Consider the following 21,923-nt stretch of genomic DNA (forward strand, 5'->3'; position numbering starts at 1 on the left):
TCCCCTCTGTTAAGGTATCTCTATTCTTGCTCTATTCTCTTCCTCCCCTGTCTGAGTCTTCCTGGTCTCTTTTGTTCTGCTCCCCTGTACTCTTCTCCTGTTATCTTTTTACTACCTCCTTCATCTTGCCCCCTATGCCCACAAATTGCTCAGCAGTATTTGCCCCTTCCCTTTTGGGAAAGGATCATTCATTTTTCTCATAAGGTCCTACTTTAATCCTAGTTTCTCTCATAGTGTGGATTGTAGGCCAGTACCTCGTTGCTTTATTGTAATATCTACATATCAATGAATGATAAGCGTCTATTTGTAAGACAAAAAAGTAAAATAAGGAAGAAAGAAAAGAAGGAAGGAATGAAGGAAGGAAGGAAGGGAAAAGTCTTGCTTCCTTCATTTAGAAACATAGAGAGGTGAGGAAATGGTTGGAGAATCAGTGATTGTCCACAGAAAGACTGACAGACTTGAGCAAGAAGAAGGAAACTGACAAGAACATTCCTAAGAATCTGTGTTTCTATGGAATTCTAAGAGGTGATTAAAGGAACTCTCTTCAAGGCAACGGGGCCATCAGTGACCACATCAGTGACCACGAAATGGATCTTCCCAGTGTCTCTGAGGAGCTCTGGTTCCATGGGAAGTAGAAGATGTGTTCAACAAAAATAATTGCACTGTTGGGAACTGATGAAGAAAAGATTGACTTGGTGATGACCCCATTGGGCATAGATTCAGTCCAGATTTAAGGACTCAATTTGTGAGGGAAGCAAGCCAGTGCTGGTGAAGGAAATGTCCTACATTTCCAAGAATACCCACCTTTCCTTGTCACTCCTGTATTTCTTCTCTATTGCCCAACTGTGCTTTACTCATTAACCAATCAGGGAAACATATTTATAAAATGACATCTCCCATTGTCTCCTCTTTTATGTCTACATAAAAAGAAGGGTCTTGCCATATTGGAAGCAAACTCCATAATGAGTTTTAATAGCCATAATATCCACATTGCTCCCAATCTCTTCTGATCTCAGAGTCTAATCAAGGTCGGGCCTGGTTATTAATTGGATGAAAGAACACTTAGGAATACCAGGTGTCTGAATAGATACAAATGAGACCATGTCACCTAATGAAAATGTTACAGCTCATATTAAAAACAGACTACTTACAAACTTTAAATAACTTTCAAAAATTATTGGGGATTATGACTATTTTTAAAATTTTTAACAGGATATCTTGACCCCCTCAGTGAGATTCTTAAGGGCAGTTGTGACCCTAGTTATTTCAGACAACTCAGAGAAGCCACTAGAAATGACTCAAATGGAAAAAGCAATCGGCATGCCCATGTAGCTTTGACAACATAAATTAAAATAAATAAAGAGAGGTGACTTGTGCCCACAGTATTCACAAGATGCTTTAAACCATGAACTATTCACTATAAACTTTTGAATGTAGATGCCCATGAGTGACTTTTGCTCAATTCATGCACTAAACTATGGAAATGGCTTGATCCTTTCCTCATATGGGATCAAAGGCATGTTGTGTTTTCTCACAGGAAGAAAATGAGGCCCAATGGCTGCCAGACCATTTGAAAAGATTGTGGAGCAGAGGAAAACTGGACCAGAACCAAAAATCTGTCCAAGACAGTTTGAGTGAGATCTACTGAACCTGTGTTTCTTAACACCTGATGTCATCGACTCTACAGTCCGAAAAGGAAAAGAAACAATCAGTTTGAGAATATCAGAAGGGAAGGAGTTTCGAGATTTCCAGTTTGCTTCAAGATTTCCACAGGACCTGGCAATCCCCCTCTTGGGATGATCCACATCCGTGCAACAAAGACATGTGCTCATCTATGTTCATGGCAGCATTATTTGTAATAGCAAGAACCTGGAAGCCAACCTAGATGTCCCTAAAATGAAGAATGGATAAAGAAGATGTGGCACATCTACACAATGGAATACTACACAGCAGAAAAAAAATAATGGAATCTTGAAATTCTCAGGCAAGTGGATGGCACTTGAAGAAACCATCCTGAATGAGGTAACCCAGTCACAAAAAAGAGGAACACGGTATGTACTCACTCATATATGGATTTTAGAACTAGATCAAAGGAACACCAGCCTATAATTCACAGCACCAGAGGAACTAGGATACAAGGTGTATTCTAAGAGATTCATATAAAGGCCCTCACAGAGCTGGGAAGGGACAAGTCCTCCAGAGCACAGGGGAAGTGGGGAGCAGCAAATGGAGAGAGAAGTAGGAGAAAACGAGGGGGAGGAAAGGAAAACATGTGCGACCAGGAAGATTGAGCCTGGTTAGGAATAGAAGACAGTAGTGTGTGTGTGTGTGTGTATGTGTGTGAGAGAGAGAGAGAGAAAGAGAGAGGGGGGAGGGAGGGAGGGACAGAGAGAGAACATAAAAGAGGGAGCCAATATTGGTTTGAAGATAAAACTGAACACAAAGAAAGGTCTAGAGAACTACAAGACTGCTGCCAACTAACAATTTGAGCTTCCGAGGAAAGGCTACCATAAATACCCTTCCCAGATAGTGAGATCAACAACTAACTTATCCATGGAGCCCTCAACTAATGCCTGTTAGAAACAGGAGCAAACACTCATACATAAACACTGAGTCGAAGTAGAACCCACATGCAGATGGAGAGGACAAGACCAGGCCGCAGAAACACGTAGAGACAGCTTACCTGAACAAAGAGGAGGTAACAGGCCCCCAGATTGATAGCTGGGAAGCCAGCATGGGACCGACTCAAGCCCCCCTGAATATGGGTCTCAGCCAGAAAGACTGAGCAGTCTAAGGGACCTCAGACAGTGGAGCCAGGGTGTATCCCTGAAGCACAAAAAGACCTTGCAAACACATTCCCCATGGATGGATAACTGCCTTAACCTAGAGACAGGAGAGAAGCCCTAGTCCCTACTTCACATGACCTGTCAGATCTTCATGACCCCAACTGGATGGCATTCCCCTACATATGGAATTGGGGTGGGGGATGGGAAGGGAGGGTGGTTAGAGTGCATGTGAGAGGGCAGAGAGGGTAAAATGGAGGGAAGGAGGGAGGAAGAGAGTGAGGGAGGATGGGACTGAGGGAGGGAGGGAGGGAGGGAGGGAGGGAGGGAGAAGGAACTGGGATCAACTTGTAAAATAATAAATTAAATTTTAAAAAAAAAATGCTTTGACCTCAAAATTTAAGTTCAAGGACAAGTTGCTGGGGAAAAAGGATTTCTATTTTTGTTTCCACAGAAAATGAAAATATGTGGATTCCTTCCAGACTAATGTGGTTTGATCAAGCCAGCCCACCTGAAACAGTACCAGGTGATCCTACATTCAAAACAGCTGGACAAAGCAGCCTGACAGAGTACAGCCAGGATTTCTGAATCTTCTTCGAATCCCCCATGACAGCACCGCTTACCAGCAGGAAGTAGTTTGGAAAGAACGATGCCCAAATTCCCAAATATTGTCTATAAATGTTTGTTTTCACTTAAATGGACTTGGTTAGATAAAATAAATAAATAAAAAAGAAAGAAAAGAGGAACACATGCCCTTAATTCATCACCACGAGTTCTAAGCTATGAATGCAGAAACATACACTCATAACTAAAAATGTAGTATCTCTGTAATTCTTTTATCATCAAGCACTGGGTAGTATTGTAACTTAAGAGCTCTTGTGCAGTATACATGTGGTTTTGATTTAGTGTTAAAATGTCAGAACACATTCCTCATTTTGACTAATAAGCAATGTGTTTATACCATCACTATTCCCTGTTTAAGATTATTTACAGGTACTCACTGTTAAAGAGCACCTAAGAGATCTGTATCGTTTTTTGTCTCAAGGACAACCCATGTCTGTCACTTATCTGAGGCATTAGATGTCACAGGGAACACAGACGAGAGGTGATGTCCTCATGAACAGACATCTTCCTGCAATCCATCCTCTGATTGCGCTCCTTCATCTTGATCAATTTAGGAGCAAAAGTTTTCATAAAAGCAAACATCTATAGCACCAGTCAAACAGATGTTACAGACAAAAAAAAAACAAATTTACTTTGGAGCCAAGGAAAAGAATGTTATTTACCAAAAGAAAAAAAATGTACACAACTGTTTGGAATGAGGGGGAACAGATTCTGTGAGTAGTATGGGCAAGAAGGTTTATCAGGAGTTAAATGAAAAAGAATGTGGTGAGGTGAATCAATATAATCACAGCCCTTTATAAACCAGCAGGATATTTTAAGTAGGAAGAATGGCATATAATAAAAAGATTATTTTAAATAACATATATATATACATATATATATATATATATTTGTGTGTGTGTGTGTTTCCTTGTATGTATGCATGTCTTTTGTAGTTATGTCTTTGTTGTTGTATCTCTGTCTATGTGTCTATGTCTGGCTGTTGTTCTCTTTGCTTGAGAGATGCATATTTTGTCCTAATATAAATAGTTTATACTAAAGGTGTTACCTCAGCATCCTCAGATAACTAAGACAGGGTCCGAATCAGGTGCTCAGGAAGGCAGGGAGTAGGAGTTTGACATTAGGGACTGTGTATCCTTTCCCCTGAGAAGGCCTCTGTAGACAGACCAGTTTCCCTCATGTCTAAGATAGCAGCGACTCCCCGGAAGGCAATGGAGGAGGACACAGCTCAGCAGCCTTACCATCATATTTCAAAGTGTGGCAGACACTGTGCTGCGCATCCCAACAGTTCACACTTATATTAAAATAATCATTCTGGTGTGTGGTGTTGAGCAAGAATAATGACATGTGCTGCATGTGCTGTGGGTGATGCTCACATTAGACTTGATGATGCCATCATATCATGTAGTTCAGACTCTGGGTAGGAGCCACCAGCTAGGGATGCAATATCTTTCTCCTTCTCCTCTTCCTCCTCCCTTTTCATTTCATTGGTTGATTTGATTTGTCCATCCATTATGATCTTGACATTGATGCTCAGAACACTGATCTTGTACACTTTATTTTGCTACTGTGTTACACTCAGTCATAATTACTGGGAATCAAAGAGAGGAAATATTGGAGTCTGGTGTTTAAATCGATATAACCCAAAGGTGTAACGAAAATATTGTTCCCTGTAGGGAAAACGTGCTGTTTTAAAAGATTGAGATAAACCAGACACAGAAACACAAACATGGTATGTACTCATTCACAAGTGGATATTAGGCATAGACAAAGGATGACCAGCATACACTCCACAAATCTAGAATGCTAGGAAACAAGTAGGACCCTAAGAGAAACATACATAGTCCCATTGAGAAGAGGAAAGTGACAGGACCCCCTGAGAACATTGGGAGCATGGTGGGAGGGAGCGGGAGGTAGGAGAAAGGGAAGGAGCAAAGGAGAAGGGCGAGGAGGAACTGAGGGAGCAGAAAGATTGAGTCAGGGGAAGAATAGAGAAGAATAAGAAATGAGATGCCATGATAAGGGAGCCATTGCAGGTTTAAAGAGAAATCTCACACAAGAACATTTATTGTTTTTTATAAATTATTCTGAATATGAAAATAATGTTATGAATCCTGTATCTTAAATACCTTTAAAATTATTGATGTAATGGAATTGCACAACTTTTGAGAGTGGGATGATCTAAGAAAAGATGAAGGAATGGTTTTCAGAATCACATTATTTTAACGTAATAAAAATATATTCCAATTATTTTTTTAAAAAATTCCATATGTAATTGGTTGGAATGGTTGTTCACACCTTTAATCCAGTCACTAGGGAGACAAACATGACAAGGAGTTCTCTTACAGGTCTGTATCAGATTGGTCTGCACAGTGAGTCCAGGGCAAGCATAGTGACCCTGTAAAATGAAAGAAAGAATGTCAAGTCATCATCTGTGAATAGTTGTTACTGCATGATAATCTGCTGCGGGGTGTGTGTGTGTGTGTGTGTGTGTGTGTGTGTGTGTGTGTGTGTGTGTGATAATAAAATAGTTCACTATGTGAGTATCCACGTGTCCAGCAGACATAAGCAAGCAAGTGGTTGATCAAACACTGAAGGATAAGAATCCACCTATCAAACAGAAAATAATTATGAAAATGCTTTCCTTTTTATGACTTCTTTACCTTTGAAATTAACTTATTCCTTCAGGGATGTTATGGAGAAGGGAAACTCAAGAACAAGAGAATGCATATATACATATACATATATATACATATACATATATGCATATTTATATACATAAAAACTAGTTCAGGAGTCACCAAAGACAGAAGTACTTGAATAATCAGACTCTTGGCAAGTTCTTCAATACAGTATGAGTTTTGTACATTATTTTTGTGATACTCCTTCTCAAATTTTACCACAATGAAACTATCAGATAAGACATATGAGAAAAATGTCTGAAAAATATTCACTAAACACTCAGACATCAAGCAAGGGGAAACACAGCACTCATAGTGTGGGATGTCTTTACCTTGCACAGGACGGCTGGTTCTCTAACGCTCAGACCAGTCTCTACCTCTGCCACTTTGAGGACAAGGAACACACAGAGAGAAATAAAGGACACAAGACGTGATGTCTCCACAGCCAAGCAGCAGACAGATGTTCTATGAGTGCTGACCAAACAGGTAACTCCAGCTTTGCACTTACTTCCCCTGACCTTTACTTTACCAAGGCATGCAGGAAATTCTACTTCTCTATGGTGATCAACACCTCAATCTACAGGGTTTCCAATGCCCATGTCTGCCCTCTTTTCTACCTCCTGTCATGACAATTCTTAACTTAATTCCTACGTTAAATAATGTAACTCACAAGATTAGCTGCATTACTCTGTTTTATGAAATCCTATTAAAACAGACATCCATAGCCCTTACCAATGCAATAGTCCACATTTAGGAACCTGGGTTTTCCAGTGTTACAAGCTAAAGTGACTGAGATCAAAGGTCCATAGAGCAAGGTAGACAATAATTAAGTGATAGGCAATCTAGTCCAATAGACATGGTGTTCCCAAGTGAGAAGGAGGACAGGCTGAACCAAGTGAGGTGAGAGCCTTGCCAGTCTCCTGGGTGTCCTCTCGGGTAACACATGAAATCACAGGTAATAATGTCAGTGAGGCTTCCTCACAAGCTATTCTCTAGATAAGTGATGGGAATGAGAATGATTCAACTGACACAAAATGTGTAAATAAATAGCTACATTAACAGAATTTCTGTTCACAGAGAAGCCCACCTCCACCCTAAATAAACCTGAAATTAATGGAGAATGAAAACTCAGACAGAACCAGAAAACTGTTCCTGAGTTTTTAAACTGCTAAGGAGCAGCTCCTCTAAGAGCACAAGACAAACCTCAGTCACCTGAGGGAAGACAGGAAACCTTGCCCTGAGTCAGCTTTTATCCTCTCAGGATCCTCCCACAATGCAAAGCAGCCTCAGGCTAAGGATGAAAGCCCAGGCCTAGCTGAGCAGCCCCATCTGCTTCTCACTGGAGCCTCCAGCAGAGCATGGCTGTCCTGGTGCTGCTCCTCTGCCTGCTGACCTTTCCAAGCTGTGAGTGTGCAGGGTTTCAGGAGAGGGACCCAGGAGTGTCATTATGGGATGGATGACAGATGGTGATGCTGTCTGTCCACAGGTGTCCTGTCCCAGATGCAGCTGAAGGAGTCAGGACCTGGCCTGGTGCAGCCCTCACAGACCCTGTCCCTCACCTGCACTGTCTCTGGGTTCTCATTGAGCAACAATGCTGTAAGCTGGGTCCGCCAGCCTCCAGGAAAGGGTCTGCAGTGGATGGGAGAAATATGGGGTAATGGAAACACCAAATATACCTCAGCCCTACAACCCCGAATCAGCATCACTAGGGACACTGCCAAGAGCCAAGTTTTCTTACAACTGAACAATCTTCAATCTGAGGACACAGCCATGTATTACTGTGCCAGATACACAGTGAGGGAACTCCAGTGTGAGACTGTGTAGAAACCTCCCTGCAGGGACTCTCACGACCAGCAGGGGGCAGTGAGGCACAACAGAGACTTCAGGACCTTGAAAGTGCTGCCCTGTGATACAAGAGCATGTGATTTATTGTCAGAACCTGTGGGCTCTTTTCTTCACAGGGAAATCTCTAGTGGCCCTTCCCCATGGCCATGAGCTATTTAACTTCCTACTCATTCACACTACAACAAATGGTTTTTCTCACAAATTGTCTACACTGTCTAAATGCTTCTTGTTATCAGACATATCATCATATAGCTTTGTTTTTTTTTAATTATAATATTTGAGCAATGACAGGATTATTACTAATTAGCTCATAGTTTTAATCAACCCATTTCTATTCTGTGTATCTCCAAGTTGTCTTTGGCTTACTAGTAATATGTGGCGTGTTACTCCTCTGGCAGATGCTGGCATCTCTCTCAATGCTGCCTTTTACTTCTGTATTCAGGTTTGCTTTCCTGCCCAGCTATATTCTGTGCTGACAAAGACCAGGGCAGCTTTATTCATCAACCAATAAAAGCAACACATATCCACAGCATACAGAAGGACGTTCCACATATTTACCTTTTCTCTGACTAGGTAAAAAGATTAATATTAACATTGTAAAAACACATATAACAAAACTGTTATGAAACAAAATTACAGTTACAATGTTCTTATTCTATTTGCTTTTGGCAAAATAAAAAGAATTATTCCATCATCAACCCTATCTTTGTGAGTCTAAAGTTTCATATCTAATTTATCTTTTACCAGAAGGAAGGAAAACTATAATTATAACTAGTCTTCAGCTGCATCAAAAACCCTAGAAGATTTAATATTACCTGAAAACTGAAAGTGCATGACAAGAAACTTCCACAAATCAAGACATGGCAGGGATATTTGGCTTCCTTTACAGTAATCCAAAGGTCTGTTCTAATGTTGGGGCATCCATCTTCAGCCTAAAAGCCTAGAGAATCTGGCATAACTTTCATGGAAGCAGGAAGTTTGAAACTGTCTTGTATTTATAAGCACTTTGTTAGTTGTCTTCCTCTGCGTCCTGCAGAATGTCTGGCAGATTCTTCAGTGTAGTAGAAACCCTGAAGGACTGTCTCATCTTGTTTTGGCAAGTTCAGCAGTTATTTTTCTTGGGTCCTGCATGCCCAGATTATATAGCATGCTGTCAAGAAAATCAGGCAAGAACAGTTTCTTGCTAAATGGCTAGCCTTATACAATGAAAGCAAACTCCATAAAGAGCTGCTTCACTGCCTACCAGGGGGGGCTGGTTCAGTCCTATGATGGTTCCCTAGCTGTCAGATTGGGTTACATGAGCTCCACCTTGCTCAGCTCACCTGTTTCTGTGAGTATCCCCAGCCTAGACTTGATCCCTTTGCTCATCACTCCTCCCTCTCTACAACTGAATTCCCAGAGTGTGGCTCAGTGCTTACCTTTGGGTGTCAGCTTCTGCTTCCACCAACTGCTGGACAGAGGTTCTAGAGTGGCAATAAGATAGTCCTCAATTTCACAATAGAGGAAGGTTATCAAAGGAGGCCTCTCCACTACTGCCTAGATTCATAGTTGGGATCATCTTTGTGGATCTCTGAACATTTCCCTCGAGTCAGATTTCTCTTTTAACCTATACTGGTCCACTCTGTTAAGATATCTCCCTTCTTGGTCTCTTCTCTTCCTCCCCTGTCTAAGTCTTCATGATCTCTCTTGTTCTGTTCCCCTGTACTCATCTCCTCTTCTCTTTTTCCTACCTGCTTCCCCTCTCTCCCCCCCCCCATGCCAACAAAATGCTCAGCAGCTTTTCTCCCCTTCCCCTTTTGAGAGAGGATCATGCATTTTTCTCAAAAGGTCCTCCTCGTATCCTAGTTTCTCTGGTAGTGTGGATTGAAGTCTAGTAGTTCTTTGCTTTATGTACACTATTCATACACGAGTGAGTGATGTGTTTATTTGTAAAATAATAATAGTTAAGGAAGGAAGGAAGGGAAAAGTCTTCCTTCCTTAATTTGAGAAACACAGAGAGGAGAAGAAATGGTTAGAGAATCAGTGATTGTCCACAGAAAGGCTGACAACCTTGAGCAAGAAGAAGGAAACTGGCAAGAACATTCCTAAGAATCTGTGTTTCTCTGGATTTCTAGGAGGTGATTAAAGGAGTTCTCTTCAAGGCACAGGGGCCATCATTGTGACCCCATTGCAAAAATTGATTTTCCCAGTGTCTCTGAGGAGATCAGTTTCCATGGGAAGTGGAAGATGTGTTCAACACAAACAATTGCACTGTTGGGAACTGGTGAAGGAAAGATTGACATGGGTCTGACTCCAGTGGACGGGGATTCAGTCCACATTTAAGGACGCAAATGGTGAGGAAAGGAAGCCACTGCTGGTGAATCAGCTGAGATCTCATCTGTCCTCCATTACCCAGAATCCACCAGCTCTCCTAGTCCTATCTATAGTTCCCCTCTATTGTACAACAGTGCTTTATTCATCAACCAATAAGAGAAACATATTTATAAAATGACATCTCACATCATCTCCTTGTTTATGTCTACATAAAAAGAAGGGTCTTGCTATATTGGAAGCAAACTCCATAATGAGTTTCTATGGCCAAACCACTCTGAATTCGACAAATCCCTTCTGATCTCAGAATCTAATCACTGTCGGGCATGGTTATTAATTGGATAGGAGAACACCTTGGAATACTACTTGCTGCAGGCCCCACCTACAAAGGTGTCTGTATAGAAACAAATGAGGCCTTGTCACCTAATGAAAATGTTATTGGTCATATTAAAAACAGAGTACTTGCAGAGTAGTATTCTCTTGTGTAGATGTGCCACATCTTCTTTATCCATTTGTCTGTTGAGGTGCATCTAGTTTGCTTCCAGGTTCTTGCTGTTACAAAAAAATTCTGCCACTAACATGTCTTTGTTGCATGGATGTGGGTAATGTGGGTATATGCCTAATGTGGGTATATTGCCGGGTCCTATGGAAGACTGATCCCAAGTTTCCTGAGGAACCGCCATACTGATCTCCAAAATGGCTGGATGAGTTTGCACTCCCACCAGCAGTGGAGGAGTGTTCCCTTTCTCCACATCTTCTCCAGCATGAGTTGTCATTGGTGTTTCTAATTTTAGCCATTCTTGCAGGAGTAAAGTGGTATCTCAGACTTGTTTTGATTTGCATTTCCCAGATAGCTAAGAACTTTCTTAAGTGTATTTCAGCTTTTAGGGTTTCCTCTATTGAGAATTCTTTCTTCAGTTCTGTACCCCATTTTTAATAGGATTATTTGGTGTTTTGTTGACTAGCTTCTTGAGTTCTTTGTGTATTTTGGAGATCAGCCCTCTGTCAGATGTAGCTTTAGTGAAGATCTTCCTCATCTGTGGCCTGGTATTTGGTCTTGTCAACTGTGTCTTTTGCCTTACAGAAGCTTCTCAGGTTGTGGAGGTCCCACTTATTGTCACTCTCAGTGTCTATGCTACTGCAATTATGTTCAGGACGGTGTCTCCTGTACCAATTTGTTTAAGGGTACCTCCAACTTTCTCCTCTAAAAGGCTCAGTGTGGCTGGATGTAGATTGAGGTCTTTGATCCTTGGACTTGTTTTGTGCACAGTGATACACATGGGTCTATCTGCAATCTTCAACACAACATAATCCAGTTGTGCCAGCACCATTTGTTGAAGATGCTTTCATCTTCCCATTGTATACTTTTAGCTGCTTTGTTAAAAATCAAAAAGGCTGATAGACACTTAAAAAAGTGCTCCACATCCTTAGCTATCAGGGAAATGCAATTCAAAACAACTTTGAGATACCATCTTACTCCTGCCAGAATGGCTAAAATTAGAAACACCAATGACAACTGGTGCTGGAGAGGATGTGGAGAAAGGGGAACACTCCTCCACTGCTGGTGGGAGTGCAAACTCGTACAGCCATTTTGGAGATCAGTATGACGGTTACTCAGGAAAATGGGAATTAATTTACCACAGGACCTGGCAATCCCCCTCTTAGGCTTTTACCCAAAGGATTCACATCCATGCAACAAAGACATCTGTTCAACTATGTTCATAGAAGCACTATTTGTAATAGCAAGAACCTGGAAGCAACCTAGATGCCCCTCAATTGAAGAATGGTTAATGAAGATGTGGCACATCTACACAATGGAATACTACTCTGCAGAAAAAAATAATGGTATCTTGAAATTCGCAGGCAAGTGGATGGCACTTGAAGAAACCATCCTGAATGAGGTAACCCAGTCACAAAAAGAGGAACATGGTATGTCTCACTCATATACGGATTTTAGACCTAGATCAAAGGATCAGCAGCCTATAATTCACACCACCAGAGGAACTAGGATACAAGGTGTATTCTAAGAGATTCATATAAAGTCCCTCACAGAGCAGGGAAGGGACAAGTCCTCCAGAGCACAGGGGAAGTGGGGAGGGGGGACAGCGAATGGAGAGAGAAGTAGGAGAAAGAGAAGGGGGAGGAGAGGAAAACACGAGGGACCAGGAAGATTGAGCCCGGTTAGGAAGAGAAGACAGGAGAGAGAATGCAGTGAGAGTTACATCGTCTCCTTCTGTGGCACTAACCACGCCCATTGGGGGTGGAGCCATGGGCAGAAGTGACCTGTGGAAGGAGGTCTGAGGAAGAACCTGGAACGCTCTCTTGCTTGGGGGACTCGGACAGGAGAGCATCCGGTGGAACTTGCTGGTGTTCATCTGTCTAGGTTATAAGTTATTTCTCCCTGAATAAACATCTATTCGGGCCTATTTGTTTATCCTGATCCTTATTTAACCACAATATCTGGTGTCAGGAGAGGGATTAGGATTTTCACAGGACCTGGGTTTCACCCAGGCAGCAGAGGCCGCTCCCCTCCGCCACCATCCCCAATGGGCAGGGTCCCTTGCCTTACCAGCTGGACCCCCACAGCTTTGGGACATTTATCTCTTCCTTACATCTCCTTTGCCACCACAGCGGGCCTGAGAAGGCACTCACCGCTTCTCATTTTTTGCCCATTTCCTCACTTTGCATTCACACAGAGCCGCTTGGAGCCCGCCCTGCTTGGGCATTTCCCGCTGTTAGCACTGTGGTCCTGGCAATTCCACAAAATTCCTTTTACTCATTTGTCTAACAAAATTTTGCTTGCCAAAGTTTGTTAAGAGCTATTCTACAGGGACCGGGATCAGAAGGATCAACTGCTGCCTGACAATATTTGGCAGTACACTTCCAGGCAGAATCGGGATCAGACGGGTCCTCTGCGGCTGAACGCTATTTGGTGGTACACCTCCAGGTGTAACTACCACAAGCTGAGATCTACAACTAAAAGCATCAAAGTTCCAGGACAGCAGAATTACACCTAAGGTAATTGTAACATCCTTTGCAATTTATGCTGATATAATATCTGAGATCAATTGTTCCATAACTATGGCAGATAATTTTACATTGCAGGACTTTAGGAATTATTTTCCTTCATATATAGAAGGAATTTTAACAGAAGAAAATTATGACTGGACCAATATGTACTTTTATTTTGTAATAGCAATGGGTTTCATCATTAACAGGATATTCTTAAAGAAATGGTTTGAGATGACATCAAACAATAAGGAACTTGTAAAAACCATAGGAGACTTAGTAACAAGGATTTGAAATATTGAAAATGATAGAATTCAAAGCATAGAAAGAAAGGTTCAGAATATTGAAAACAGAATTTGTTTCATGTCTAATACCTCAATAACCAGAATAGAAACAATGCAATGCATTAACACGTTAGCAGAAACAGCTCGTTCCTGGTCGGAGGAAGCTACTAATAAGTTTTAAAAACTGGAACATCAGATAGAAAGACTAGATGATAGAATCTCTTCCATGTCTGAGGATAATGGCAAGCTAGCAGATAGAACATTGTTTCTGGAAGGCAGTTTACATGCCATTCAGATAATATCTAAGGATGAGAAGATTAAAAACATGGAATCATTTGTAGTTGGAGAAAGTAAGAAACTGACTGATGCAATGAAGTCTCTAGAAAGTTATTTGATTCAAGAAGTTCAGACACTCAAAGAAACAATGGTGAATAGATTTCAGGCTTTAGAATAACTTCAGTTTGATACATCAGAAGAAGAACTACAGGTAACAGGGCATGAAAAAGCCTTAAAAATCTACACACCATTTAGGGTCAGGGGAGCTTTCCCTGTATCTATTAATGAAAAACCAGCAACGAAAAAACACCCAAAAGGTGTCATTGCATATCAGTGGGAACCAATACATATGAAAGATTTAAAAGGTATAAAGGAAGCAGCAGTCTCTTATGGCATGCACTCGCCTTATGTGAAGCAATTAGTAGAATCATGGGCAAGGAATAACAAGTTAACCCCTCAGGATTGGGATCAATTAATATCAGCTGTCCTTGAAAACGCCTCTCAATTAGAATGGAGGGCTTTATAGAAAGATTATCTAGGGCAGTACAATTAGAGGTAGCAGGCATAGATTCCAGGCGAATACTCATAGAATCTTTAGCTTATGAGAATGTGAATCCTCAATGCAAACAGGTGCTTTGGCTTTAAAAATGTGATCAGCACCGTTGGATGAATGGGTCCTATGTACAGGCAACATTGAGTATAATGACAATAAGACTGAAGCATGGGTAGGAGAAGCCATATCTAAAGGTCAGAGAAGACATCAAGATAACAGAGTTCCTTACTATGGTGACTTAGAAGCTTGGGTTGGAGAAGCCATCCCCAAAGGTTTGAAAAGATATCATAATGTCAGATGTTATAACTGTGGTAAGATAGGACATCTAAAAAGAAATTGTAGGCAAACCTTCCCTAGAAATAACACTCCCAGGAATGAATCAAACAGAAGGTCTCAGCCTGCTGGGTTATGTAGAAGGTGTGGCAAAGGCAGACACTGGACAAATGAGTGTAGATCAACCAGAGACAAGCAAGGAAACCATTTACCATCTGGAAATTCCTTGGGGGGCCTCTCGAAGGCCCCCACGTCACAGGTGGTTCAAACATTCCCAGTCACAGTGGAAGACAATCTCCCACAGGACAATTAGAAAATTCTGTGCCTATTATAAAAACTCATACGGCTCTGGATGACAAACTAGTGACAGTAGTTAAGATGAATAATAGACTATTTGACAGGTTACTTGACACAGGGGCAGATATAACTATAATATCTAATAAATCTTGGCCTCGAAGATAGCCCCTGCATGAGGTAAATGTTCAATTCTTAGGGATTGGAACCCTGTCTCAGGTAAAATAAAGCACAAGATGGATTGAATGTATAGGACCAGAAGGACAGAGAGGAAGGTTGAGACCATATGTGGCTGATGTAGTGATAAATTTATGGGGTTGTGATCTATTACAGCAATGGAATACACAGATTAATATTCCTCCAGTATTAGATAAGAACCATAAACGACCTCATGATTGTGGAAAAAATATTATAAAGTACTATACAAGACAGATGCCAAATATCCAGGCTGTATAAAAACAGAATACAAGTTCTGAACAAACAGAGTAACCAAAAGCCCTACCTTTAAAATGGCTAATAGAGAAACCTGTCTGGGTAGGGCAATGGCCTATGACCTCTGAGAAGTTAGAAGCTTTAGAAACCGTGGTTCAGGAACAGCTAAGTGCTGGACATATCAAGAAATCAACCAGCTTTTGGAATTCTCCTGTTTTTATGATCAAAACGAAATCTGGTAAATGGAGAATGGTTACAGACCTGAGAGCCATCAATAAAGTTATCCAGCCAATGGGCTCTCTACAGCCTGGAATGCCCTTGCCTTCTTTGATACCCAAAGAATGGCCTATTATAGTTATTGATTTAAAGGATTGCTTCTTCACTATACCTTTACAAGAACAAGATAAAGAGAAATTTGCCTTCACGGTACCTAATTACGATAATTCTCAACCGGTGAAGAGATATCAAGGGAAGGTTTTGCCACAGGGAATGCTAAATAGCCCCACCCTGTGCCAATATTTCATAAAAAAAAAACTGCTAGAAATAATTCGTAAACAGTTTCCACAATCCATAATCTATCATTACATGGATGATATATTGTTAGCTGACTCTAAAGGAGAAATATTAGAAAAAAAATGTTTGCGAAAGTAAAGGAAGTTTTACCTTGCTGGGGATTACAAATTGCACCTGAAAAAATACAAAAAGGAGAGTCTATCAACTACTTAGGATATAAAATAGGACTACAAAAAATTAGACCACAAAAAGTACCGATCAGAAGAGATCGCTACCAGACTCTTAATGATCTTCAAAAATTACTAGGAGAGATTTCTCAACTGCAAACCATAATTGGAGTAGAAGGGCATGATTTGAAAAACTTGAAAATGGCCCTAAAAGGAGATAAGGACTTGAATAGTCCACGAATACTATAAGATGAAGCTGAAAAGGAATTAGAATGGGTAGAAAAGAGGATACTAGAAGCACATGTGGACTGTGTGGATCCAAACCTAGACTGAATTCTGGTTATATTACCATCTAGAGAATATCCTTCAAGGATTTTGATGCAGAGAGAAGATATTATACTAGAATGGATATTCCTACCAAATAAACAGAATAAAAAACTAAAAACATATATAGAAAAGATCTCTGACTTGATTATAAAAGGTAAATTAATACATTTTCAGGTAATAGGAAAGGACCCAGCAGAAATTATAGTACCTTTAAATAATGAGGAAATTTCCTCCTTATGGAAAGATAACGAATATTGGCAGAGAGCTTGCAGTAACTTTTTGGGAATGATTAGCAACAACTATCCCAAAACTGAGAGAATCAAATTCATAAAGAAAACGATTTGGATTCGTCCATGCATTGTAAGAAAAAAACCTATTTCTGGAGTTCATACATTCTACACTGATGCAAACAAATCAGGTAAGGCAGGATATAAATCAGGAAAAATTATCAAAGTGGTTCAAAGTCCTTACATTTCTGTACAAAAAGCAGAATTGTATGCCATTCTCATGGTACTTATGGATTTTACAGATCCCCTCAATATAGTTACTGACTCTCAATATGCAGAGAGAGTCGTCTTACACATTGAGACTGCAGAATTTATTCCTGACAGTACAGAATTAACTTCATTGTTTATACAGTTACAAGATACTATCAGAAAGAGGACTCATACTATATATATAACACACATCAGATCCCATATGGGTCTTCCAGGTCCTCTAGCACAAGGAAATGATGAAATTGATCGTTTATTGATAGGAAGTGTGCTAGAAGCCTCAGAGTTTCATAAGAAACACCACGTGAACAGCAAAGGTTTAAAAAAGGATTTTTCTATCACTTGGGAACAAGTCAAGGAAATAGTAAGGAAATGTCCTACTTGCTCATTCTATAACCAAACTCCTTTACCACCAGGCAGTAACCCTAAAGGTATAAATAGGAATGAAATATGGCAAATGGATGTGATTCATTTTGCAGAATTTGGAAAACTAAAATATGTACATCACACTATAGATACATTTTCAGGGTTTCAGTGGGCTACTGCTCTGAACTCTGAAAGGCTGATTCTGTTATCACTCACCTATTAGAGGTAATGGCCATTATGGGCATACCTGCACAGATAAAAACTGACAATGCTCCAACATATGTCTCCAGCAAATTGAAACAGTTTTTTGAGTGTTATAACATAAAGCACATAACTGGTATACCACACAATCCTACAGGACAAGCAGTGGTTGAGAGATGCAATCGTACTTTAAAAGAAATGCTCCATAAACAGGCAGGAGGAACCAAAACACCCAAACACAGATTACATAGTGCTTTATTAACATTAAACTTTCTTATTGCTGATGAAAAAGGAAAAACAGCTGCAGAAAGACACTGGACAATAGAAAAAACTTCTGAACTAAATCAGCCAGTGTACTTCAAGGATGTACTGACCTCAGAATGGAAAGCAGGATATGTGTTACGTTGGGGTAGGGGTTTTGCATTTGTATCTACAGGAGAAGAAAAACTATGGATACCATATAAGTTAATGAAGATCCTAGTTGAACTAGAGAAACATCTTAATGAAGAGAAATGACAAGTCATCCAACAAATTAGGTCCCATGAAATGTGCGGAGGCCTCTCAAAGGTAAGGGAAGTGTTCCGTTCTTGATCTTACAGGAAAACAGAGAAAACCTATCATCAAACAGCCAAAAGACACTGAACGTGTAGGTACCTACAGAAGAGAAGACAGCTCTCCAGAAACAATTACTTAATGAAGCAGAATCTGATATATGGTAAAAATATTTAATTGTACTAAACTATTTCTATATAGAAATCTGTTTCTCTCTAATATCTTGTATTCCTGAAGTCCCAATTCATGTAAACCAATGCTGGCTTTGGAGTTGGATTTGGCTTTCCTTCTCTAAATTCAAGCATGTTGTTAAGATTAAATTCATGGTTTCTGCCTTAAATCAAGAAGCCAATTGGTGTAAGGCAGAAGAAAACAAAATCTGGGGACTCATTTCTTATACGCAATTTTCTCTCTGAAATCCTAATTTTCTCAAATACATTTTAATGCTTATTGTTGTCTTTCCCTAATTCATACCTTAAAACTTGAAATTTTTATTTTAATATTGATGTTTAAGTTTTCCACAGGAATAGTAACAATTCCTAACAGCAATCTTTGAACTCTCTGGAAAGAAGATGGGGCCCCATGTCATCATTTCCACTTGACTCAACCTGATGCATCTGAACTACAAACGTCATCCTAAAACCGGTTTGAGACTGTTTTGCTTGGGACAACTCATGACTAGCTAGCTGTAATGGTGCACCTTTTTATTACACCCTGGCCAGAGTTTCAAACAGAACTACAGTCAAGCATTTTCTGCCACACAGTGACTAGCTACATATGTCACAGCCAGTTCTGTTGAGAAATTTGGTTGCTAAAGATTTTCTTCCTACAGGATCCATTGGAGCAATCATCGTCCCATTTCAGCAGGAAGTAACCTTAAGATAACGACGCCCCTTTTCCCTACCCTTGGAATTTTGGGATAATAGTCATCGTCTTTGGGTTGGTTTTAGTTATTTAGGGTTGGGTATGGAATGTGATGCTTACACTCAGGTTTATCTTTTAGACAGGGAAAGGTATGATTTAGATGGGATATAGGTAGATTAGCCTATTTTCTTGACAATTTGAGTAAGAGTGTGATGGGAGATGTCATTCTGTATATGTTTCTCATACTGGTTAATAATAAAGCACTGTTGGCCAATAGGAAAGGAAGATAGGAGGGACTGGGAGACAAGGAGGAAATAGGAAGTAGGAAGGAGGAGTTGAGATGGAGAGTCTGGAGAGTGCTGGACGCCAGCCGCCTCCCCGGTAAGACAAGGCCATGTGAAAATACATAGATCAGCAGAAATGGGTTAATAATTAAGGCAGAGCTAGCCGATAAGAAACAAGTAACCAGGCCAACAGCATAGTATCAAATACAGAGTCTCTGTGTGTTATTTGGCGGCATGGCGGCGGGACAAGACCAGCGGCAGCGGGCAGAAAAACCGTACTCGTTACAAGAGTGAGATAGTATTTTATAGCTTACATTGTTATATATTCTTATATGTGGTAAGCTATGTAAAATTAAGTTTATATTTTGTTATATTGTGTGATATCTTTCCACTTATGATGTTTTATGCACATTATTTTTACCATATTCTATGTATGTATACGTTTACTTATGTTTAAGACATTTCATATATTGATACAATTTATGCACATTTATTCTTGCCATATTCTATGTATGTATACTTTTCTTGTATTCAAGACATTTTGTATATTGAAACAATTTTGGATATTTATCATGCTGCCCTTTATAGTTCTACCTCTTGTCTTGACATTTCTACTCTAATTCTATTTTAGGGATTTATATGTATGTATATGTATATAGTTATATTGTTTAAGTATTTGTTCCTGCTTTACTCAGGGAAGTTTCAATTAGTTTTTTAGCTAAGTTCCTGAGTATTACAGATTATCTTCACTCATGTTTTCCTGTACCTATGAGATTAGTCAGACATAGATGCTTAATCTTCAATCACTTCATAAACATGCAGAATATGGCATTTAAATGTTTTAATATTAGTACTCTGTTGACATGAGACACTGTTGCTCCTGACAGCACTGTGCACTTTCCTGAAAATATGTTGGACACTGTTGTTGCTCCTGCTGGGGTTCATTCTTTTCTCAGCTAATGGCCTGTTGGGCAAAGAACTACCCACACCTTGACCACTGATTTGGACATGCAGTCCTATGTGCTTGCAGGAGACAAATATAGAAGATTACCGGACCTTGCCAAGTCGGGGTAAGACAGCCATTCTACCTCCCTGCTGTTGTTGTAGTCTGTCAAGTTCTCTTGGCCTTAGCCAAATCTGGGTGTACCAACGTTGCTGTGAGACCTAGGGTGACTGTTCAGGTGGCTTGCTGTTTCTGTCCTTGCTGCACCTTTTGGAAGTTGCCCATCCGCACTTCCTGTCTACCCTAGTATCATTATTTTCCTTCTCAGGTCTTGATGAGGTTGAAGATTAAACTATCACAACTATTATTCTCTCTTCCTAGTTAGATATATTAGGTACTAGACTTATGTTTTCCAGCTTAGGACAACTCTATTGTAAACTCCGTTATGCCTTCACCCTAGGACTAGATATGTAGGTCATTTTGTTCTCAATTTTCCTTTTCTTAGAGCACACTTGTTATTCACTGTTTTGCATATAGTTTTGTATTAAGCCTAAATCTTTTCTTTAGACTAAAAGTGGAATTGTAGTGAGATAGTCCATCTGTGGCACTGACCACTCCCATTGGGGGTGGAGCCCTGGGCGGAAGTGACCTGTGGAAGGAGGTCTGAGGAAGAACCAAGAACACTCTCTTGCTGGTGTGACTCGGACAGGAGAGCATCCGGTGGAACTTGCTGGTGTTCATCTGTCTAGGTTATAAGTTATTTCTCCCTGAATAAACATCTATTCGACCTATTTGTATATCCTGATCCTTATTTAACCACAATAAGAGAGAGAGAGAGAACATAAAAGAGTGAGCCAATATTGGTTTGAAGATAAAACTGAACACAAAGAAAGGTCTAGAGAACTACAAGTCTGCCGCCAACTAACAATTTGAGATTCCTTGAAAGGCTACCATAAATGCCCTTCCCGGATAGTGAGATCGATTTATCCATAGAGACCTCATCTAATGCCTGTTGGAAACAAGAGCAAACACCCATACTTAAACACTGAGTCGAACTAGAACCCAGATGCAGAGGGAGAGGACAAGAGCAGGTGGCAGAAACACATAGAGACAGCTTACCTGAACAAGGAGGAGCTAACGGGCCACCAGACTGATAGCTGGGAAGCCAGCATGGGACTGACTCAGGCCCCCCTGAATGTGGGTCTCAGCCAGAAGGACTGAGCAGTCTAAGGAACCTCAGACAGTGGAGCCAGGATGTATCCCTGGTGCACAAAAGGACCTTGCTAACATATCTCCAATAGAGGGATAACTACCTTAACCTAGAGACTGGAGAGAAGGACAGATCTACATGACCCCAACTGGATGGCATTCCCCTACATATGGAATTGGGGTGGGGGGATGGGAGGGGAGGGTGGTTAGAGTGCATGTGAGAGGGCAGAGAGGGTAAAAGGGAGGGAGGGAGGGAGGGAGGAAAGAAGGAAAGAAGGGAAGGAGGGAGGGAGGGAAGGAGGGAAGGAGAGGGAACTGGGATCGACCTGTAAAATCATAAATTTAAAAAAAAAATGCTTTGACTCCAAAATTTAAGTTCAAGGACAAGTTACTGGGGAAAAGGATTTCTATTTTTGTTTCCACAGAAAATGAAAAGCTATGGATTCCTTCCAGACTAATGTGGTTAGAAACAGAGTACCAGGTGATCCTACATTCAAAACAGCTGGACAAAGCAGCCTTACAGACTACAGCCCGGATTTCTGCATCTCCTTAGAATCCCCCATGACAGCGCCCCTTACCAGCAGGAAGTAGTTTGGAAAGAATGACGCCCAAATTCCCAAATATTGTATATAAATGTTT

The sequence above is a fragment of the Phodopus roborovskii genome, unplaced genomic scaffold (genome assembly GCF_943737965.1).
Source record: "Phodopus roborovskii unplaced genomic scaffold, PHOROB, whole genome shotgun sequence".
In the NCBI taxonomy this organism is placed as follows: Eukaryota; Metazoa; Chordata; class Mammalia; order Rodentia; family Cricetidae; genus Phodopus; species Phodopus roborovskii.